The 25,652-nt window shown below is 30.9% G+C and overlaps 1 protein-coding gene across 1 annotated transcript in view; it reads left to right on the top strand.

Annotated features, from left to right (window-relative positions):
• The window catches only part of LOC129221003 (cartilage oligomeric matrix protein-like), a 210,965-nt gene that overhangs the window by 55,585 nt on the left and 129,728 nt on the right, over nt 1–25,652 (top strand). The window lies entirely within an intron of this gene.

The raw sequence follows: 25,652 nt of genomic DNA, 5'->3' as shown, positions 1-25,652 counted from the left end.
GGGGAAAGTATAGGGAGGACAGATGCAATTTTGAACACAGACATTTTCATTGGAAATACTAATAATTGTAATTAGGAAAAACTTTTAACGAAAACTTAGAACTGGCAAGAACTGATAAGACTTTCAAAAAACTCATGTATTAGAAACACTTATTATATACAATTTTTTAACATTTCATAAATTTGAAATCTGTTTTATGATAAATACATAGCTAAAAAATTAATTCATAAAATTATATCGGCGACAAAAACTTTACGATTTATTGTTTTACATTTACATTTAGCCGAAAATAAGTTCAATGCTTAATAGAAACAAAAATGTTCAACCAAATGAATACCAGAGGTAGTTAAAAAAAAAAAAAAACTGAAACACCAGCAAAATAAATGTGATCTTAAATTTTCGAGCAAGGTTGAGCTGTTTTATTACGCAGACAGAAAAAAAAAAATCATGGATTCTTTTTACTTCCTTTTACAAAAAAATAAATATTGTATTCGCAAAAAATTTTCACTCAAAAATCGACCTTAATTTCCATTTTACTCACCCCCGAATGAATATTGAGATTTTTTTTCGACTCGACTACACGTGGATAAGTGCCTAAGAACGTATAGACACCCGAAATATCCATAATGACGATTCCCGAGTTAATTACAACGAATTTTCTCGTGACGTCTGTATGTACGTATGTATGAATGTGCGTATGTATGTCGCATAACTCAAGAACGGTATGTCCTAAAAAGTTGAAATTTGGTACGTAGACTCCTAGTGGGGTCCAGCTGTGCACCCCCCCTTTTGGTTGCATTCGGGTGTTTCTAAAGGTGTCTTTTGCTCCTTTTGTCGGGAAATCATTGTTAATTTCGATGTGAACTCAAGTGGTATTATTATTTGACGGGGATTTGGCGATATATCGTCAGTCTTTTGGTCGCCAAGTTTTGTCGCGAACTTGGCGACAAATTTTGCTATTTTTTTAAAATATGTTTCATTTTTCCACTGTTGGTGATATTTAGAGAGTAAACTATTGAATCAAATTAAAATTGCCAGTAATGGGTAAATTACATTAAATTGGAGTAAAAGGAAGTCATGTGATGCACACATCAGCTCGTTTAAATCTATATTCATTCAAATATAAAACAATAAGTATGGTTCTTTCATTTACATCTCAAATCTTTTTGTGACAAATAATAACAAAAACATTAGATCCGAATGTAACTATGTTGATTTATTTGACTTTGAGCAGGATGTATGAAAGTGGTTACGAGATAATCAGCTGCTAAGATTCCTTTAAAAGACGTTCCATTAGGCGTCGTATTCCCTAAAAGCTGCACCCACATACTTTGCAAAACAGGCTCTGCTTTTAGCCAACCGTCTTGAGCTCTAACTTTTGGTCAATTAGAAATGCTTTAGCCATTACTCTTGCAAACAGTGGTAACAATTGTCGTGGGAGGAAATGAGGGTTCAAGTACATACAGGAGTCAAGTAACAATAAGATAGGACACCTTCTCAAATGATGTTCGTATTTGTTTTTTTTTTTTTTGTTTTTTTTTTTTTTTTGATCCAGACATCTTTTGCTCTGTGATAATCTACCACTAGATTGAGCAAATGAAGCTCTTTCTTTTCTAAATACTGTCGAGTCCGCTTATTAGAATATCGGTTAAAATAATATCCCGCTGAATATAATAAACTTTCAATGTACTGAACCAATGTAATGTTTTATTTTTATGTTTATATTTATTACTAGTGGCACCCGCACGGCTTCGTCCGTAATAGAAAAATTAAAGGTCTTTTGGTTCGCTTGTATATTTACAAATAATGTATGGTGAATTTTCTCGCCAATTGGCTTGTACCGACGTTACAGTTCCACGTTATGATAATTTCGTATCTCGCCAATTGGCTTGTGCCCATGTTATGGTTCCACGTTATTATAATTTCGTAATTTATGATAGTTTTTTTTTCTTAAAATCGGAATAAAAAAAGAACCACATCGAATTTTCGAAAAATCGCTTCGAGGTGCACACCCTCATGCTACATACTAACTTCGTGCCAAATTTCATGAAAATCGGCCGAACGGTTTAGGCGCTATGCGCGTCACAGACATCCTACAGACATCCTACAGATATCCTACAGACATCCAGACATCCTCCGGACAGAGAGACATTCAGCTTTATTATTAGTAAAGAATGCAATATCCTGCTTATTTGAATGTTTTTTCTTGGCAAAATGGCTATTCCATTAAGCGGGTTCGACTGTACATAGAAAATACTCAATGCATATTACAATATCATTCATAATAGAGACGTACCGAGTACTCGGTAACTACTCGGTACTCGGCCTACTCGGCCAATTTGCCGAGTACTCGGTACTCGGCCAAATTCTGATCAGATACTCGGCCAATACCGAGTAGTTGCAAAAAATTGAATATTGTCCAAGGCACATACTAAAATTTATAGAGAAAAGAGCAAGCATTATATTCTGCAATCATTTGAAGTTAAAATTTTTAAAACAAATTTTAAATTTTGAGAATAATGAAGTTTGTAATGCTTCAGTGGAATAAATCTTTATTTTAATGTCCCCAAAGTTAATAAAACTTATTTATTAAAAATTATGCGAAAAAAGGTAAGTATAGAAAATATGGAATTTGTATATTAAAAATAGATTTTTGGTACAAACAAAAATTAGTTATAAAAAATATAAAAATACCTTTGCTTAAAAAATAGAAGGAAAAAAAACAACGTTAAAAGCACAGTGCAGGAACACTGCAGATACGTGTTTTGACGTTACAAGGAATTCCTTTTTCAATGCACAAAATGGGAGCTCGTGAGTTTAAAGGCATCCAACAAAAAAGGATTTTTTTGTCGAATGTCTTTACATTCTTTAGCTCACATGTTATGCACTAAAAAAGACGTTCCTTGTAACGGGGGGGGGGGGGGGGGGGGTCGCAGAAACACGTGTCTGCAGTCTTCCTGTTTATTTGTTTTATCTGCTTTTTAAAAAAATATTTATGTTTGGTGGACTAGAACTATAATTGATTGATATATAGTAAAACCCTTCCTAACGGACACCCCTCTTATGCGGACAGTTAGAGGGATTTTACTGTAATTTGTTTTAATTCCAACTTGATTAATCATACCTTTTATTTATTTAATTTTAATTAAAAAAAAAATTGTAAAATTTTTGACACAAGCAAAATTGTTCATGTAATGCATAATTAAATTTCAGCAGGAATTTAGTTTTAAAAACTATTATATGGACAAGGAAGTCTATACTACTATTCCAATAAGTTCAAAATTCATCACTTGTGTGTCGGTGGTTCTTCTTAAATTATAATTGGTACTTGGTAACTCGGCCGAGTAGTGAAAGACTGAGTACTCGATAACAGGGTATTCGGCCGAGTAGTGAAAAGCCGAGTACTCGGTACTCGGCCAAAAAGCTACTCGGTACGTCTCTAATTCATAATATAAAATACGGTAAGACTTTCTTCTTTGGATTAATTCAAAGAGGGTATTGCGAGGAATTAGAAAAATCAACAGATATATAGTGAATAAAATATGACAACGTATATAAAGTACAAATTGAGAATGGAAAAAGGTTAAAAAACCAGCAAACAGCAGTTTCGGCACTCTAAAATACAAGTGCCATCATCAGTGCATTAAAAACGAAGACAGGTTCACCCGACTAAAACACAGTCGAGGCGAACAATGGAATGAGAGACGAGTTGTAAAAAATATGAGAGCAGTACCGGAAACGATGACGTCAAGGTTACGTCAGAACAGTTGCACTCAGGAGAAAACGTCACGGACAAAAAATAAATCAAATAACAGACTTCCAAACATTAGGAAAAGGGGGAGTGCTAGACAAATCATTGACGATTAAATTAGCATTTTTCCATATGTAATATGACTCCCAAAAATCTAAATCATGAATGGACGAACACTCGTGAATAACTTTGGCGGAAGAAAAAATAAAATTATGACCGCAGGACCAACAATGTTGAACAATAGAGGAGCGTTTGAGATCCTGTTTTTTGACGTAATTTTCGTGTTCTTTTACCCGGAATTTGAGGGATCGTCGAGTCTGCCCAATGTAGGCCAATTTGCACTGGCAGGAAACACTGTAAATACCCCATTTGTCAAGGTTGTGAACGGGGTGTTTAAGCTGTAAAAATTTTAATTTATTAACAGGAGAAAAAGTGACGGAAAAAGGAAACTTTTTTAAGATTTTGGCAATTTGTAGACTGATTTTAGGAAAAAAGGGTAAGACAACGGAGCTCGAATAGTTCACAGGAGCAAGTGTTTGATTTTTGTTAGTTGAGCTAAATACCTTCTTATAAATGGTATCAATAATATCTGATGTGAATCCCCGATCCACCACAATACTTCGTAGGTAATTCAGTTCTGATGAAAGTAAATTGGAATTTGAACAAATGGCTAAAGCACGGTAAATAAAAGATCTAAAAGCAGCCAATTTTTGTTTAGGAGGATGAACGGATAACTTGTGGGCGGAAGAGAAACAGCAAAGGGTTTACGGAAAACAGTAGTTGTAAACGTATTGTCATGACGAGTGATGGACACATCAAGAAAAGAAAGATGATTATTAGATTCCAACTCAACCGTAAATTGAATATTTGGGTCAATAGTATTTAGGATGGATAAAAGGTTATCAAGGTCACTGACAGACGAATCCAAAATCACAAAAATGTCGTCAAGGTACCTGACGTAAAAATCAAATTGTATAGTTTTAAATAATTTAAGTTCGAAATAGTGCATATACAAATCACTTAGAATTGGACTCAAAGGGTTGCCCATAGCAAAACCTTCAGTCAACCGGAAAAAATTACCGTCGAAAACAAACGTGTTTAGTTTTAAGCAAGAACGTGTTAAATTGCATAATTCATTGATCTCCAAGTAGGAAAAGTGATGTTCCGTTAATCTCATTTTAAGGCAGTCTAACGCACCTTCAACAGGCACGTTAGTGAAGAGTGATTTCACATCAAAAGAGGCCATTCTATGGTTATTTAACTGAAAAATTCGAAGTTTGCGAACGAAGTCAAGAGAGTTACTGACGTAACCTTGACGTCATCGTTTCCGGTACTGCTCTCATATCTTTTACAACTCGTCTCTCATTCCATTGTTCGCCTCGACTGTGTTTTAGTCGGGTGAACCTGTCTTCGTTTTTAATGCACTGATGATGGCACTTGTATTTTAGAGTGCCGAAACAGCTGTTTGCTGGTTTTTTAACCTTTTTCCATTCTCAATTTGTACTTTATATACGTTGTCATATTTTATTCACTATGCAGTACAAAGTTTTCGACTACTTTTTATGTATTTATGTAATAGATATATAATTTGAATAAATCAGAAATGCGTTGTATGGTTCTTGTAATATAAAAAACAGCTGATTATTAGCTGAATAACAAAAGTTCTCTGAAAAGTCCAGGACACATTAAAAAAATTTATAGTAATGAATACTCTCATGAATATGCGGTTTGCATCACTTCATAGTTCAAGATGTTTTTTATGACACCGTAAAAAGAAAAAAAAAGAAAGAAAAATTGTAAATATAGGTAACTTACTGTAACGGCGGTATCGTCACAGTAAAAATAAAACAAATAAATAAAAACAATCGTCTTATGAGGCATTTAATCATTTCATTAAACAGAAAGTGATTCCTGTAATGACTGGAGTTCAATGTGTGCATCGTTTGTGGACATAGGTACCAATTTGAGTACCGTTTAGATGTAGTTCGAGTTACATACGGTGTACATTGCGCTCTGTTATTGAAAGTTACTTCTTTCTGATCGCTAAAATGATTAAACTCCTTAAATAAGGTAGTGAGAAGCAAAGGGATGTAAGTAGACATTTTCAGGTTTTGAGTAAAATGCGTTTAAAGATAACATCCTAGGCAGGCTATCATTGATTTTTTTTCTAAATCATGCTGTACAGCAGCAACTACCAGGGCTACTAGTAGAATCTCTAGCCCCAAGACAGAGGAGAGGTTCACGTACCTTAATTTTACCACTTACATCCCTTTCCTTCTCACTGCCTCAAATGACGTTTGCTTTTCTTACTGAGGCGATACAGCGACTACTTATAATTACACTCTTTTGCTTTCATTTCTTGTTTCCTTTTTTTTTTTCTTTTTACAATGATATAAAAAGTTCTTGAATTTGCGAAGTATTATGGTTCAAACCGCATATTCATACGACAATTCGTTGCTTTTTAATATTTTTTAAAAATGTGTCAAGGACTTTTCTGACATCCATTATAATACTGCAGTGAGCATGTAAAGGGCAGTGACTGGATTTTTTTTATTTTGTTTTGCTTTTTTGTACGTTAGCTTTATTGAACAAGCACGCTTATTTGGTTACCGCTGAAAAAAAGCACGAAATAAATGTCTAATTCTAACATTTTTCTACTGCCAGTATTAAATCCAAAACGTGTTTCTTCAAATGTCTCAAAAACTTATTATCTGGAGATACTGCCATTTACCTGCCAACAGCAGAATTTAGACCAATTATTTTGTTCAATAAAATCCTGAAGCACTATTATATCCTGAGATACTAACGCATCCTGAAGCAACAGCGCCGAAGGAAATTAGAAATACTTCAGAAAATTAGCCTTCTCGTGCTCGAAAGGATATAATGAAAGAGAACTGATCTAGTAATACCTTAGTATTACAATTGCAAAAATTAAAATAATATTTCATAGTTTTAAATGATATTCCTTATTAGTATAAACAGGAGCAACGAAATAAGTTAGTTCGGATTTACTGTAAACTATTATCTGCTGCGAATTATTACAGGATCGTATTCAAGGAAGTGGCCTATAAGGTTCAAACCCCCTCCAAAATTTTTATCCGAAGAAATGCTTTCCATTATTTATTTATTTTACTTATTTATTCATATTTTGGTGACAAAAATATTATTGTTGTTATTATTAATTTATTAATTCAATTTTATTTGTGAAATGAAATTAGTATGACTGAAAAATTGTACAAACTCACTGTGTGTTTATAGTTGTTATTGAGAAAATCATTTGTTACGTAACAGTATGGCAGTAGTGGGAAAATGGGGGTTCTGGGCCAGGAGGCGGTGGCGGTGGTAACACCGCCTCCAACTCCCCCTCTGACCTTGGGTTGATCCCCCTCTGACCTTGGGTTGATCTTCCTCCTGATAGCCGCCTCCCAGGGCCGCCGCGAGAACCCGTAGAAGGTAACGAGGTTATTTTGGCGCGTTTTTGAATATTTCCCCGCGTTTTTTTTTATTTATTTACAAACATACTGGACTTTGTCGTTTTTTCTTCTAACCTTATACGAAGGTTTTCGCATGACCACGTTTTCGCACGACCGCGTTTTCGCGCACCCGTGTTTTTGTACTTTGTCGTTTTTTACTGTTAGGGAATGGCAACACCAAAGTTTTTAGTTTTCGGGTGGCAACACTTGTTGCTATGGTAACCAATGTTTTTACTTTTAAGAACGTTCGTGGCGCCATCTATTGAGAGGTTGATTTTTATTTCCGGACTTAGAATATTTCTGCGAATTTAGTTATTTTTATTTTTACAGAATGTCGCGACCGGGAATCGAACACGCGTCCACCAAAAAGCATTGACGCTTTAATTGACTCGCGCATGCCAATTAAGCCACCAATGCTTTCGATCTAGAGGAAGTTAAAATGAAACTCAATATAATTTTTTTTTCTCATGCTGAAATGGAAGATTACTCAAAAACAATTTATCTGAAAAAATCCTAACAGTGCTTTCATCTAAAATAAAAATAATAATCATATCAAAAAATTTTTTTTCTAATTTTCTGCTATCAAAGAAAACATTTGTATGTTTCTGTTTTTTTTTTTTAGTATATGTTAGAGTTTGATAATTTTCTCGCTTGTTTTACCTTTATCCTTTTTTTCCCTGATATTTTTAAACTTAGAAATTTTTCACAAGTAGTGACAGGAATCGAACCTTCAAATTTTTCGAAACGTTATCATGTCTTCAATTTTTGCAATCATGTCAAACTTGCAATCAATTTACTCGTAGTAGTAATTAACACTTATCATTAACAAATTTTCACGGATTTTAAAAAATCAACTTAATTAATTTTTTCCAGTAAGCAAATTTCGCACTCAAGTTACATTCCAACACTGCATATACGTTTCAAGAGTTTCATTGAATTTATCACATTCAATTTAATTAACTCTAATAATTACTTTTTCATTAATACTTAACTTAATCATTTTATCATACATTTATTCCAGTTACAAAATTATGCTTAAAAGTTATTTATTTTTCTTAGCACAAGAGATTTTAACATGTTCCTACTAAAATGCTTTTCACTCTAGTTTGAGTTTACTAAAATAGCAACTCATTTACGATTTAGATTCATTTAATCGTCTTTGATTCTTTTTCATTGTTATTATTTTACATTATCACATACGTTATTATTTTTATACATTTATCCATTTAATTTTCCAAAATTTACAATCAATTTACTTTTCGTATTATTTAACACTTATCACTATCAAATATTTTCATGAATTTTAAAAATTATCTTCTTAAATAATTTTTTACTGTAACCAAATTTCCCACTCAAGTTATATTTTATCACTACATATGCTTTTCATGAGTTTCATTTAATTTATCGCATTTCATTTAATGAACTCTAATAATTATTTTTTATCATCGATATTTAAGTTAATCATATTTTCCTTTCTTTATTTTTTTTTTCATGCAAACAATCTTGATGGAATAAAACAAAATTTTCAACTTTCATGAATTAAATCCCCTCTGACTATTTTATTTTACTTTACCATACTTTACTATTTTACTTACTGCGTTTTACTATTTATCATTCATTACAGCTTTTCCAAAATATTACTTTACAACCAACTAATTTCATTAACAGAATTTTCATTACAATTTATAAATTTCACTTTTATTTAATTATTTTTACCTACGGTAAAACAAAACACATCACATAAAAATGTTAAACATCAATGAAGAACCCAAGAAATGTTAAAATTATAAGTCGAGTATCAAAACTTCATGTCAGCAAATTTTAAAAATAGACTTACCGAAAAATAACTTCTACTGAAATTCATTTCAAAACTTGGAATCAATTTACTCTTAGCATTAATAAACACTTATCATTGAGAAATTTTCATGGATTTTCAAAATCAACTTATTTTAATTTTTTTCCAGTAAGCAAATTTCGCACCCAAGTTACATTTTATCACTACATATGCTTTTCAAGAGTTTTATTGAATTTATCACATTTTATTTAATTATTTTTTGATTTAATTATTTAATTATTTTTTAGTATTAAACTTAGTCATTTTATCGCTTAGTATTTAACTTAATCATTTTCTTGCTTGTTTTTACTTTATCGTTTTTTTTTCCCGTTATTTTTAAACTTAGAAATTTTTCACAATTAGTAACAGGAATCGAACACACAAATTTTTCGAAACATTATCAGGTCTACAATTTTCATCCAACTAATTTAATTTAAAAACTTGCTATCAATTTACTCTTAGTAGGAATTAACACTTATCATTAACAAATTTTCACGATTTTAAAAAAATCATCTTATTTAATTTTTTTCCAGTAAGCAAATTTCGCACTCAAGTTACATTTCATCACTTTATATGCTTTTCAAGAGTTTCATTTAATTTATCACATTTTATTTAATCAACTCTATTAATTATTTTTTGATTAGTATTTAACTTAGTCATTTTATCGCATAGTGTTTTACTTTATTATTATTTTTTTTCATACAAGCACTCTTGTTAGAATAAAACAAAATTTTCAACCTTCATGAATTAGAATCACTTTGACTATTTCATTTTCCCAATAATATTTTACTTTAACAACTAATTTCTTTAACAAAATCGATATCATTTATTTTAGTATTTATCCTTTTCGAACGATACATTCAAATGGACAGCTATACGTTAAATTAAGAAACTTAATCTAAAATTTGACAAATTAAGTTATAGCTAAATACTGACTAAAATTAAGTACAAAAGACTAACCTTTTTGGGGTGAAATCCCTCAAGTACCAGCTATCGCGAAGTTATTTAAAAACAATGAATGAAATTGTAATAAGTGGATTGTTAATTATAACTCAATCTCACAAATTACAACTACACGCATGTTTTATTTGAAATCGCTGCATACGGCTGTTTGCCCATCGTCGATTTGCAGAAGGCATACCGTGAAATCGCAAATCAACGCGGCTGTTGAAAAAAACTACCGTAATCCTACAGCACTTCGCATCGTCCACACACACCGATTTGAATTGAGGAAATGACTTTATCAATATTTCTATCTACCCTTTACCGATAACAGATAACAAACCCCACGTGCGAGTATGATTCACCCCTTAGCAAGCACGTCTTGTAAGTGATGTCACTGTTTCTGACCAATTAAAATTAGTTCACGTTTCTGAAATATCAAGCTCATAGATCGACAATAGCCTGATGTCAGGTTTTCCAAACAAAATTTTAGATTTTAATTCGTAGTTTCGAATTAATTTCTTTTTCATTTCAAACTTATAAAAAAAATTTCCAGCTTGTAAGAATATTTCTTTCAAAAACAGATATTTGATTCAGAACAGTATTTTTTCAAACTTGTAATATTTTTCTACTTAGAAAATGAAATCAAAAATTTTTGTTTTCTTTAATCATATAAAATGTTTTTAAGAAATAATTTCTCAAACTTGTAATATTTTTCCACTAATTAAAAAAAATCAATTTTTTTTTCAATCATAATAAAAATAAATTTTTAATCTTACAACAATAAATTTTTCCGCAAAAATATTTTTTTCAAATCAAAATAATAATAATAATAATATTTTTGTAACATATTATATTTTTTTTCTTTTCAATCTTTTTTTTTTTTTTGCAAAACTATTTTTTTTTTTTCAAAAATTTTCAAACTTACAAAATAAAATTTTTTCAACTGAATTTTCAAACGAAATGATTTAATTAAATTTAAAACTCAATATCACTTTACTCTTAGTATTAATAACCAATAGTACTTAACCATTTACTCTTTGCACTCTAAGGGTTAATTAACACACACGCATTACAAATAATAATAATAATGTTTAAGATACTTACAAATCATTCACTCAAGCTTTCAAATATCCATTTAGCATGTTATTGTTCATTCGTGTGAGGGAACTTGTAATAAAACTTTACTCATCAACCGAAATTATAAGCGAAAATATCACATTTTTAGCACTTAATATAATCCTACAATTAACAAATGGGTTTTAACTTTGAATTTAAGAAAAATAAAAACTATTACACACTTAGTAACATATCTATCGATGTATATTATTTCATGACAAATCACAAATAGGTGAGGATCTTTTATCGATCATGTGACCAACTAAGTTAAGAAAGAGCGTTCTTATCTCATATGAGAATTTATAAGTCTTTAATATTTCTCTTTAATGTAAGGGTATTGATACGTACGAGTTTGTGTATGTGAATATAACTGTGTATTGTTTTCAAACCATTGACATGTTTAAGCTTTACGGTTCTAATTTTGACTTTCCACTTAGCATTAGTCGAAGTCCTTCGCATGCATTAAACTATAGAAATATCAAAAAAATTATATTTTCATTCAGTCTTAATTACAAAACCATACAATAAGATGAAGACAACACCGATAGTATAAAGATTACTTACAAGAAAGTGCATATAAAAAATATATGTAAGAGTGATTTCAAAGTATAATCCATCAACCATATTCAACAACTCAATAAAAACACAAGTCTCTTTTAAAATGATAAACACAATTTTTTCACACACAGTAAAAGACAATTAAATAAACTTACATCTTTAAGTAAAACTCTTCAAAACTTTCAAGCATATTTTTAACATCGATTGCATCAAATAAATCAGACACATGACATTTTAAACATGGACTATCAACATTCAAAGTAACGAAGTCACGAGTGAAGTTTTCCCAATTAACATTAAAAAGAGCCTGTTCGAAAAAAGTGTCGAACTTTCGACCCCTTGTTAATGATTCACATTCATGCACTCTCATGTAAAAAATGAATCCATTTTTACAATCCACACATTCTTTTTTAGAAAGGTAGTTTATGTTGCATATGAGCTCATCAAATAGTCACTTACGTAGAGAATCAGCCAGTTTACCAACTTCTTGTGATGTATATGTGCTGATTTTATCACATCGACAATCACAGGGATATTTTTTCTATATTTCCGAAAGGATGTACTCTTTTAGAGTATAAGTCATAAGTTTGTCTTTGACACTACGTGAGATACAAGGGGACGCGTAGCACAATTTGTCAATCTAGCTTTCCAAAAGTAGAACTCTATCAGGCATCAACTGGAACACTTCTCGTTTCAGTTTGAACAATCTTTGCACACTAACACAGATGTTACCATTCGCACTCGACTCTCCTTTTTTATAACAAAAGCGAAATCACGGTCTTCGATTAATTTTTGATTTATATTTTTACGTAGGCTTGAAATAAGTGATCTCCACACATCTGGTTCTAAGGAAATACCATCCTTAGTTGGTCGAAGAATACCATCTTTCCCACACGTATATCTTCTAATATGCACGCGTGTACGTTTCCGAAAAGTATTCACCTAAAGTGAAAATACAATCACCCAAAGTGTATCATATCATCAGGCTGTGGAGAAGCCTCAGTGTTCATTTTCATGTTCGTTGCATCCCATCTATTCATCTTCAGGCTTCAAAGTTTCAGAATGATTTTCACCAGCGTTAGTCATTCTTAACTCTCATAGGATTTTTCTTCACCCGCTAGTGTTAAAACCTAGATTGATTTATTTTTTAAGTTCACAGGAAGTTGTTTTAGTATTGTGACTCTTAATCCTATGAGAGTTAAGAATGACTAACGCTGGTGAAAATCATTCTGAAACTTTGAAGCCTGAAGATGAATAGATGGGATGCAACGAACATGAAAATGAACACTGAGGCTTCTCCACAGCCTGATGATATGATACACTTTGGGTGATTGTATTTTCACTTTAGGTGAATACTTTTCGGAAACGTACACGCGTGCATATTAGAAGATATACGTGTGGGAAAGATGGTATTCTTCGACCAACTAAGGATGGTATTTCCTTAGAACCAGATGTGTGGAGATCACTTATTTCAAGCCTACGTAAAAATATAAATCAAAAATTAATCGAAGACCGTGATTTCGCTTTTGCTATAAAAAAGGAGAGTCGAGTGCGAATGGTAACATCTGTGTTAGTGTGCAAAGATTGTTCAAACTGAAACGAGAAGTGTTCCAGTTGATGCCTGATAGAGTTCTACTTTTGGAAAGCTAGATTGACAAATTGTGCTACGCGTCCCCTTGTATCTCACGTAGTGTCAAAGACAAACTTATGACTTATACTCTAAAAGAGTACATCCTTTCGGAAATATAGAAAAAATATCCCTGTGATTGTCGATGTGATAAAATCAGCACATATACATCACAAGAAGTTGGTAAACTGGCTGATTCTCTACGTAAGTGACTATTTGATGAGCTCATATGCAACATAAACTACCTTTCTAAAAAAGAATGTGTGGATTGTAAAAATGGATTCATTTTTTACATGAGAGTGCATGAATGTGAATCATTAACAAGGGGTCGAAAGTTCGACACTTTTTTCGAACAGGCTCTTTTTAATGTTAATATGGAAAACTTCACTCGTGACTTCGTTACTTTGAATGTTGATAGTCCATGTTTAAAATGTCATGTGTCTGATTTATTTGATGCAATCGATGTTAAAAATATGCTTGAAAGTTTTGAAGAGTTTTACTTAAAGATGTAAGTTTATTTAATTGTCTTTTACTGTGTGTGAAAAAATTGTGTTTATCATTTTAAAAGAGACTTGTGTTTTTATTGAGTTGTTGAATATGGTTGATGGATTATACTTTGAAATCACTCTTACATATATTTTTTATATGCACTTTCTTGTAAGTAATCTTTATACTATCGGTGTTGTCTTCATCTTATTGTATGGTTTTGTAATTAAGACTGAATGAAAATATAATTTTTTTGATATTTCTATAGTTTAATGCATGCGAAGGACTTCGACTAATGCTAAGTGGAAAGTCAAAATTAGAACCGTAAAGCTTAAACATGTCAATGGTTTGAAAACAATACACAGTTATATTCACATACACAAACTCGTACGTATCAATACCCTTACATTGAAGAGAAATATTAAAGACTTATAAATTCTCATATGAGATAAGAACGCTCTTTCTTAACTTAGTTGGTCACATGATCGATAAAAGATCCTCACCTATTTGTGATTTGTCATGAAATAATATACATCGATAGATATGTTACTAAGTGTGTAATAGTTTTTATTTTTCTTAAATTCAAAGTTAAAACCCATTTGTTAATTGTAGGATTATATTAAGTGCTAAAAATGTGATATTTTCGCTTATAATTTCGGTTGATGAGTAAAGTTTTATTACAAGTTCCCTCACACGAATGAACAATAACATGCTAAATGGATATTTGAAAGCTTGAGTGAATGATTTGTAAGTATCTTAAACATTATTATTATTATTTGAAATGCGTGTGTGTTAATTAACCCTTAGAGTGCAAAGAGTAAATGGTTAAGTACTATTGGTTATTAATACTAAGAGTAAAGTGATATTGAGTTTTAAATTTAATTAAATCATTTCGTTTAAAAATTCAGTTGAAAAAATTTTATTTTGTAAGTTTGAAAATTTTTGAAAAAAAAAATAGTTTTGCAAAAAAAAAAAAAATAGTTTTGCAAAAAAAAAAAAAAAAAGATTGAAAAGAAAAAAAAATATAATATGTTACAAAAATATTATTATTATTATTATTTTGATTTGAAAAAAATATTTTTGCGGAAAAATTTATTGTTGTAAGATTAAAAATTTATTTTTATATGATTGAAAAAAAAATTGATTTTTTTTTAATTAGTGGAAAAATATTACAAGTTTGAGAAATTATTTCTTAAAAACATTTTATATGATTAAAGAAAACAAAAATTTTTGATTTCATTTTCTAAGTAGAAAAATATTACAAGTTTGAAAAAATACTGTTCTGAATCAAATATCTGTTTTTGAAAGAAATATTCTTACAAGCTGGAAATTTTTTTTATAAGTTTGAAATGAAAAAGAAATTATTCGAAACTACGAATTAAAATCTAAAATTTTGTTTGGAAAACCTGACATCAGGCTATTGTCGATCTATGTGCTTGATATTTGAGAAACGTGAACTAATTTTAATTGGTCAGAAACAGTGACATCACTTACAAGACGTGCTTGCTAAGGGGTGAATCATACTCGCACGTGGGGTTTGTTATCTGTTATCGGTAAAGTGTAGATAGAAATATTGATAAAGTCATTTCCTCAATTCAAATCGGTGTGTGTGGACGATGCGAAGTGCTGTAGGATTACGGTAGTTTTTTTCAACAGCCGCGTTGATTTGCGATTTCACGGTATGCCTTCTGCAAATCGACGATGGGCAAACAGCCGTATGCAGCGATTTCAAATAAAACATGCGTGTAGTTGTAATTTGTGAGATTGAGTTATAATTAACAATCCACTTATTACAATTTCATTCATTGTTTTTAAATAACTTCCCGATAGCTGGTACTTGAGGGATTTCACCCCAAAAAGGTTAGTCTTTTGTACTTAATTTTAGTCAGTATTTAGCTATAACTTAATTTGTCAAATTTTAGATTAAGTTTCTTAATTTAACGTATAGCTGTCCATTTGAATGTATCGTTCGAAAAGGATAAAGACTAAAATAAATGATATCGATTTTGTTAAAGAAATTAGTTGTTAAAGTAAAATATTATTGGGAAAATGAAATAGTCAAAGTGATTCTAATTCATGAAGGTTGAAAATTTTGTTTTATTCTAACAAGAGTGCTTGTATGAAAAAAAATAATAATAAAGTAAAACACTATGCGATAAAATGACTAAGTTAAATACTAATCAAAAAATAATTAATAGAGTTGATTAAATAAAATGTGATAAATTAAATGAAACTCTTGAAAAGCATATAAAGTGATGAAATGTAACTTGAGTGCGAAATTTGCTTACTGGAAAAAAATTAAATAAGATGATTTTTTTAAAATCGTGAAAATTTGTTAATGATAAGTGTTAATTACTACTAAGAGTAAATTGATTGCAAGTTTTCAAATTAAATTAGTTGGATGAAAATTGTAGACCTGATAATGTTTCGAAAAAATTGTGTGTTCGATTCCTGTTACTAATTGTGAAAAATTTCTAAGTTTAAAAATAACGGAAAAAAAAAACGATAAAGTAAAAACAAGCAAGAAAATGATTAAGTTAAATACTAAGCGATAAAATGACTAAGTTTAATACTAAAAAATAATTAAATAATTAAATCAAAAAATAATTAAATAAAATGTGATAAATTCAATAAAACTCTTGAAAAGCATATGTAGTGATAAAATGTAACTTGGGTGCGAAATTTGCTTACTGGAAAAAAATTAAAATAAGTTGATTTTGAAAATCCATGAAAATTTCTCAATGATAAGTGTTTATTAATGCTAAGAGTAAATTGATTCCAAGTTTTGAAATGAATTTCAGTAGAAGTTATTTTTCGGTAAGTCTATTTTTAAAATTTGCTGACATGAAGTTTTGATACTCGACTTATAATTTTAACATTTCTTGGGTTCTTCATTGATGTTTAACATTTTTATGTGATGTGTTTTATTTTACCGTAGGTAAAAATAATTAAATAAAAGTGAAATTTATAAATTGTAATGAAAATTCTGTTAATGAAATTAGTTGGTTGTAAAGTAATATTTTGGAAAAGCTGTAATGAATGATAAATAGTAAAACGCAGTAAGTAAAATAGTAAAGTATGGTAAAGTAAAATAAAATAGTCAGAGGGGATTTAATTCATGAAAGTTGAAAATTTTGTTTTATTCCATCAAGATTGTTTGCATGAAAAAAAAAATAAAGAAAGGAAAATATGATTAACTTAAATATCGATGATAAAAAATAATTATTAGAGTTCATTAAATGAAATGCGATAAATTAAATGAAACTCATGAAAAGCATATGTAGTGATAAAATATAACTTGAGTGGGAAATTTGGTTACAGTAAAAAATTATTTAAGAAGATAATTTTTAAAATTCATGAAAATATTTGATAGTGATAAGTGTTAAATAATACGAAAAGTAAATTGATTGTAAATTTTGGAAAATTAAATGAATAAATGTATAAAAATAATAACGTATGTGATAATGTAAAATAATAACAATGAAAAAGAATCAAAGACGATTAAATGAATCTAAATCGTAAATGAGTTGCTATTTTAGTAAACTCAAACTAGAGTGAAAAGCATTTTAGTAGGAACATGTTAAAATCTCTTGTGCTAAGAAAAATAAATAACTTTTAAGCATAATTTTGTAACTGGAATAAATGTATGATAAAATGATTAAGTTAAGTATTAATGAAAAAGTAATTATTAGAGTTAATTAAATTGAATGTGATAAATTCAATGAAACTCTTGAAACGTATATGCAGTGTTGGAATGTAACTTGAGTGCGAAATTTGCTTACTGGAAAAAATTAATTAAGTTGATTTTTTAAAATCCGTGAAAATTTGTTAATGATAAGTGTTAATTACTACTACGAGTAAATTGATTGCAAGTTTGACATGATTGCAAAAATTGAAGACATGATAACGTTTCGAAAAATTTGAAAGTTCGATTCCTGTCACTACTTGTGAAAAATTTCTAAGTTTAAAAATATCAGGGAAAAAAAAGGATAAAGGTAAAACAAGCGAGAAAATTATCAAACTCTAACATATACTAAAAAAAAAAACAGAAACATACAAATGTTTTCTTTGATAGCAGAAAATTAGAAAAAAAATTTTTTGATATGATTATTATTTTTATTTTAGATGAAAGCACTGTTAGGATTTTTTCAGATAAATTGTTTTTGAGTAATCTTCCATTTCAGCATGAGAAAAAAAAATTATATTGAGTTTCATTTTAACTTCCTCTAGATCGAAAGCATTGGTGGCTTAATTGGCATGCGCGAGTCAATTAAAGCGTCAATGCTTTTTGGTGGACGCGTGTTCGATTCCCGGTCGCGACATTCTGTAAAAATAAAAATAACTAAATTCGCAGAAATATTCTAAGTCCGGAAATAAAAATCAACCTCTCAATAGATGGCGCCACGAACGTTCTTAAAAGTAAAAACATTGGTTACCATAGCAACAAGTGTTGCCACCCGAAAACTAAAAACTTTGGTGTTGCCATTCCCTAACAGTAAAAAACGACAAAGTACAAAAACACGGGCGCGCGAAAACGCGGTCGTGCGAAAACGTGGTCATGCGAAAACCTTCGTATAAGGTTAGAAGAAAAAACGACAAAGTCCAGTATGTTTGTAAATAAATAAAAAAAAACGCGGGGAAATATTCAAAAACGCGCCAAAAAACCTCGTTACCTTCTACGGGTTCTCGCGGCGGCCCTGGGAGGCGGCTATCAGGAGGAAGATCAACCCAAGGTCAGAGGGGGATCAACCCAAGGTCAGAGGGGGAGTGGGAGGCGGTGTTACCACCGCCACCGCCTCCAGGCCCAGAACCCCCATTTTCCCACTACTTATGGCGTTTCGTAAAAACATCCCTCCTATATCATAATCTATTGTAACAAAAATCAAGAGAATACACATGAAACCAAATTATAGCCCATATTAGTGTTTTAAAAATGTGTTTGGTAAACCCCCCTCCGAAACAAAAGTCTGGTTACGGCCCTGAATTATTATATTCTTGATGCGAATTATAAAGCGTTGGAGCTTTTATTGCATGCCTAAATTCGCACCACAAAAGAAATTTCGCAACAACTACCAAAAGACCTTTTCATCTCACCTTACGGATTCCACAAAGAAAAAAAAAAGAGGACAATAAGGATATTTCCTGCCAGGAAAATTTTAAAAGGGACATTTTATGTTTACCGTAAACTCCAGATTATCCGCGGAATTGGGTGGCACAAGTGCCGCTAATAATCAATATCGTGAATAAACCGTGTAATACTTTCTTCTATCAGTGAAACAATATACAGTACAATAGAAATGTTTTGTATTTTTACACAACAGAACTGAGCATCAATAAAAAACAAGTGTATGTAAGATGAAGAACGCATATTTAAAAAATAAAATTAAAAAAAAACTGAGTTTATTTACAATTTTTCGACCAAAAAAAAAGAGTAAAAAGAAGCTATTGGTATTTGCGTTTCTGCGAAAATGCATGTTGCTAGTGGTTAAATGACTCGTGGATAATCTTCTCGCGGATAATAAGGCGTTTACTGTATTACAAATAGTTTCTCTTTTTTTTTTTTTTAAAAAGGTACCTTTTTTTAAAATAAAATAATGTGCCTAGACTACATTTACAAATACGTTTAAAAAAATTCCCACTTCTTTTACTCAAAAAAAAAAAAAAAAAAAGAAACTTTTATTTAAAAATATTCAGTTTTTCTTTCCTGCTCCCATACTCCTTTAACTTCAACAAAATAGTTCCAATACATTGCGGTGAAGATTTTCATGCTAAAACATTTTTCAATATTGACATTATTTCAATTTCCACACGTTTTTGTTCAGTTATCAGTTTTTTTTTTATCTTTCATTTTTTTGCTTATTTTTTTACTGCAGGTACATTTCTATTAAACTACATGTACATTTTTTTTTAAATAAGACAGTTTTAAAGAAATACATTTTAAGAAAAATGTCAAATAAACAGCTTACGGGGAAAATGTAATTTTGGAAAATATTTATTCAGATAGAAACTTCAACTGCATGATTTTACAGTGCAATCACCATTCAACTCTTCTCTTATCAACCAAGTCGACAACTCTGAAATCTCAAGTCTTTGATTTCCTTCGAAAAGATATACCTTCAAGGCATCAAATGGTTAAGATTTTATATCATGTTATAATTTTCGCGTGGCTTGCGATTTAGAAGAAATTGCGGATGAATAGTTACGTTTATCTAGTGCGGAAATTAGGAGTAGTTCGAATTTTCTCAAAGCATGCAGTCATTTTAAAAGTTTGTTCTAGCGTTAAATACGGCTTTTCAGTTTCGAAACGTGCACTGAAAATCACGTGGAAGGTGTATAAAAAAAATCTATCAACGCATCTAACTTTTTTTTTCAATATTATTTTTCAAAAAAACAAATCTCGCGTATAAATTATGTATTTGCTTAAATAATGTGCCATTATTTTTTAGAATATTAAACGTTTGGAAGTAAAATATTGTTAATTTATCACACAGAGTTACGTGCGTTGTAATTTGTTGGAATGTGACTATGTACAATAAAAAACGAAAAACCATTCTGATATCAGTTTTCAGTACGTTAAGACAATAGTTCTGTCTTTGAACAAATCTAGAGTAATTAAGTACATCAAAAAAAAAAAAAAACAAAAGCTTGATTGTTCTCTTGCATGTTTAACAAAGCGATATGTATTGATATGTACCTTCTGTAATACCAAATAAAATTTGTCATACACATTGGAAGAATTACATCATTGATAGCCAAATTTAATAAAAGTTGATTATTCATACATTTAATTTGAACAATGTGCTCAACACGTAACGGATACCTGCGGTTCAGTTAAAAATCGATGTCATATATTCTGCATGAAACAGCTGCTTCGTTTTTTGCTAAAAATATATGCATGAGTAAGGAATTTTTTCGCATAAATTTGCAATTCATATAATTTGAACAAGAAAAACTATTATAAATCATTCTATGTAGTATAAACTTCCTAAAATCTTTTCTTCTATTTTAAATGTAAATATTTGTACGTGTTGCAGGTTTGGCCGTACGGTTACAAACAACAGTACCGTCGTAAAAAAATATACATTTTAATAAGTTAAAATCAACGGTCAATCCAATGACGCAATCAATGGCCAGAACATTAAAAAATAAAAGACTGAATTTCAGTGAACTGTAGTGGAAGTTGAGTTCTCTAATGTTAAAGCATCAAAAGATTTTTGCATAATTTAAATATCTTATATTCATACTGTTCGACCATTGTCAAGAGAGAGAGGAGGGAACGGATGCATTTATTAGCTGGCATGGATGCCAATTTGCCGTTACAGATGTGCGTCAGACCTCTAGTTAAGCAGAGTTACATTGAACTGAACGTAACAAGTGCATTAAAATTAATCTCTATTTTTCTTGTTTACTTCCTTTTACAAAAAAGGAAGTATTGTATGCGTGAAAAAAATTTTACTCAAAAATCGACCTTAATTTTCATTTTACTCACCCCCGAATGAATACTGAGTTTTTTTTTTCAACTCGACCACACGTGGATAAGTGCCTAAGAAAGTATAGACACGCGAAATATCCATAATGATGATTCCCGAGTTAATTACAACGAATTTTCTCGTGACGTATGTATGTACGTATGTATGTATGTGCGTATGTTTGTATGCATGTCGCGTAACTCCATAACTCAAGAACGGTAAGTCCTAGAAAGTTGAAATTTGGTGCGTAAACTCGTAGTGAGGTTTAGTTGTGCACCTCCCTTTTTGGTTGCATTCGGGTGTTTTTTAAGGGGTCTTTTGCCCCTTTTTGAAGGGAAATCATTGTTAATTTTGATGTAAACTCAAGTGGTGTTATAACTTGGCGGACACTTGGCAATATACCGCGTCTTTTGGTCGCCAAGTTTTGTCGCCAACTTGGCGAAAAATTTGGCGATTTTTTAAAAATTTGTTTCAATTTGGCTACTGTTGCTGATATTTAGACAGTAAACTATTGAATCACATTAAAATTGCCAGTAATGGGGAAATGACATTAAATTGGAAGTAAAAGGAAGTCATGTGATGCACACATCAGCTCGTTCCCTATTGGACTCATTCAGATAAAATCACCTTAACTGGCCGTCAACCAATTTTTCTCTCAAAAACGTGGTCGTACTGTCTATGTTTTGATTTTCGTGGTAGTCAATGTTTCAATGATTATTTAGAATTTAATTTTCTACGAATTCGCAAAAAATGTAATATTCAAACATAAAACATTATATTCTGCTCTTGAAGCTTTCAGATATTTTTTTTCAGTGCAATTCTATTGAGACCTTAAACATAGTCATTATTAAAGAGTTTTTTTTTCCAGGGCCTTACTATTCAATCGACACCTGAAACTCATGTTCACTTTTTGCAGAAACCCAATATTCGGAGAATAAGTGGATTACAGGGTAATGGGCAAATAATCATAACATCAAGTTACAACACTAATATTTCATACTCATCATTAAGCAAAGACCTAAATTGCAAGTTTAGACTCGTACTGCCCTGGGAAAGTAAAGGGTAGCATCTGCATTTTTTTTTTCATTTTTCTTTTTTGGTTCTTTTGCATCTATGGTACTTACGCGTTATTTTACCAAGCTTGTTGGTTTTTTACCACGGAAAATAAAGCATGAAAAAAGCCTCAAAGTCCTACATTTCTCTATTGTTAGTATGGAATTCGAAACGCGTTACTTCAACTATCTCAAAATCTCATTTCAGCAGATTTTGCTCTATACCTTCCCACACGGCAGTATCAGACAAAATATTAAAGAATAAAAACTTGAGAAATAATTAAGTATAGTAACTGTGTTTAAAAATTTTCCGTCAATAAAATAAAAAATGGATGTTTTAAAGCTTAAGCGATTTGCAAATATTCTTCAATATTAACTAATTTTGGAAGATTTGTGTGCATAAAATATTTAATGTAGGAACAATTTTTATCTCAAAGGATGATCACTCTTGAATTCTGAGAACCATTGAACAAACTTGATTTTCCGAAATAGCGAAGAAAATTGAGCCTAAATACTAGTCCTCAAAAAAATGTGTGGAAGCCATTTAAATTTTTCGAATATATATGTAATCATCTTCTGAAAACTAGTTAGTTTACAAGATTAACCTATCTCTAAGAAATTGTTTGCTTTGACTACTTAATTAAATTTTCACTATTGCCGAAATCCAAACATCTGAGAAAAAGTTTTCCATCCGGAAAATCTGTAAAAATTGTGTATGTGTGTTTTTAAAGAATAAATTTAAAGAAATATTTCCTATTTAAAAGGTATTAAAAGCATTTTCTGAAACAATGAACTATTTCTAAGCAATTTATATCCTTTCAATTTCTTTTCTTGAGCATTTAATGAAGCATACTTTCTTAACATTTTAAATTAAAAACTTATTTGACTGTTTTTACAGTTTTCTCAGCTTTTAAAAACCATTTCCGCATCCCTGTAAATATTCCCACTTGTTTATTTTTCCATGCTCACTTTCTCTGCTTGTTCAGTTTTTCCGATTTGCTAAGTCATCTTGGTAACGAATTCCGTACAGATGTTTTATATCCGAAATCTCATTCTTTACGATCAATAATTTGCGGAAAGAAACCTTAAGTTCATGTTCTCTGATGGAGATGTTGGAGGAAACTATCGATCATTTTGGAACACGTATTTAAGAAAAAGTACTTGTTAAAGAAAATTAACTAACACCGTGGACATTGGAAATAGAACGTAACGATCGCTTGATTTTCAGGAATTTTCGTTCTATCTTGGAACGTATCGATCTGGGTTAATGAAAGGAAAAGTAAATTGAAAAAAACTTTTTATATATCAGTTTCAAATGAGTTTCAAGTCAAATGTCTGTGATGTCACCAGTCTGTTCGTGTTCTTCTTAATGTATAATATCGACAAAAGTTTTCTCGCGTGGAGACTAAAAGACTTTTCATATCAATTTTCTTTTGTAAATGATTCAGTTATGTGCCACAGGAGTACAAAATAATAATTTTACCTCAGCAGGCAATACGGAACTACCTGTACTTTGATATGCATTCTTAGATATTGCATATTTTAGAAGACAACTAATTAAAGAATAAACTTTTAATATTTTGTTGCCCTTAGAACCAATTTTCCGAGAAAAAACTAGCTGATGTGTGCATCACATGGCTTCCTTTTACACCAATTTAATGTTATTTCAACATTATTAGCAATTTTAATGTGATTCAATTGCTAACTCTCTAAATATCACCAACAGTGGCCAAATAGAAACCAGTTAAAAAAAATCTTTAAATTTGTCACCAAGTTGGCGATAAAACTTGGCGACCAAAGGACTGGTGATATATTACTAAGTGTCCGCCAAATTATAACACCACTTGAGTTTGCATCGAAATAAACAATGATTTCCCCCCAAAAAATGTGGAAAAGACCCTTTTAGAAACACACGAATGCAACCAAAAGGGGAGGTGCACAACTAGACCCGACTAGGACTCTGCGTACCAAATTTCAACTTTCTAGAACATACCGTTCTTCAGGTATGCGACATACATACACACATACGTACATACACACATACACACGTACGTACAGACGTCACGCGAAAACTCGTTGTAATTAACTCTGGAATCGTTAAAATAGATAATTCAGGCCTCTATACGTTCTTAAGTATGTATGCACTGAACGTGTGGTCGGGTCGAAAAAAAAAAAAAACTCTATATTCATTCGGGGTTGAGCAAAATGGAAATGAAGGTCAATTTTTGAACGACATTTTTTTCCGCGAATACAATACTTACTTTTTTTGTAAAAGGCAGTAAAAATTCAAAATGCATACGAACATGTATTGTTACAAATTTAGTAAACAGTCATTTTTTTTTTATTTGCTTCATTTCTTTTCATGTCCTTTGCTAAATTTCATTAATTTTCACTCGAATGTACCCAAGTGTATGAAAATTTACCTGTATGTTGACTTTGCTTGCTAAACACTATTTAAAATAGCGTCAAAGGCTTTAGAGATAATTTTATGAGATATCGCTAAGTTGTGGCATCATTTTTGTCCATTCTAGCCATCATCATTTTTGGCGCCAAAGGTCGCCAAAAGTGGCGAGATTTCGAACATAACATCTAAAGTGTATTTCAAACTCGACAATAAATGAATAACCTCTGTAACCTATAGGCTTTAGTAGAATGTTTTTGGATAGAAAATGCTAGATTGTACTGGAAACGTGCTGATAAATCTTATGCAGGTATACAAATTGCAGCTGCTGAAATTGGAGGTAGTCTAGCTTTTAACTCGGCCGTAAATGTGCTTAGCTCTGTTACCTGTTGGCGGTTTGATATGTATCTTAATCTTATCGTATTACGATATAAAAATTTTACCTTAGTGATTACTGTGACCTATGATATTTGCTGAACTGCTGTAAGTATTTTATTAATGGGGTGGTTTCTTTCAGTCAAAAGTACTTCTTTTAGTCATTGAAATGGATAGAATGAGCAAAATAAGTAACATGGACCCAGAAAATACTTTCATTTTACCAACATTTTTTTTAAATTAATTTTTTAAAATGTCCGATTTTTCAAACTAGGCGTGGTCTTGATGGCGTTACAAATGATGCACTTTGCCGCATCTTTCTACTACGTTTTCCACGTTATGATATTGAAGCAGCAAATTAAAATTGCGCTCTGCGCTTGCTATCAACCATATCGTTGCCAATACACGTGAGTAAAAATGCGAATTAAATATTTTGCTCAGTGAATGGTAACACAGAATGGCATTTCATCATTTGTGATGTCATCGGCAAGAAATGTAAACAATGAAAGCGCTCCGATTTAAATATTTTTTTTAATCCTATGTTTTTAAGCATGCTTTTTCAGAA

This window comes from Uloborus diversus, chromosome 4 (assembly GCF_026930045.1).
Source record: "Uloborus diversus isolate 005 chromosome 4, Udiv.v.3.1, whole genome shotgun sequence".
Lineage (NCBI taxonomy): Eukaryota > Metazoa > Arthropoda > Arachnida > Araneae > Uloboridae > Uloborus > Uloborus diversus.
The sequence above is the reverse complement of the archived record's forward strand: the minus strand, read 5'-3'. Positions and strand labels throughout refer to the sequence as shown.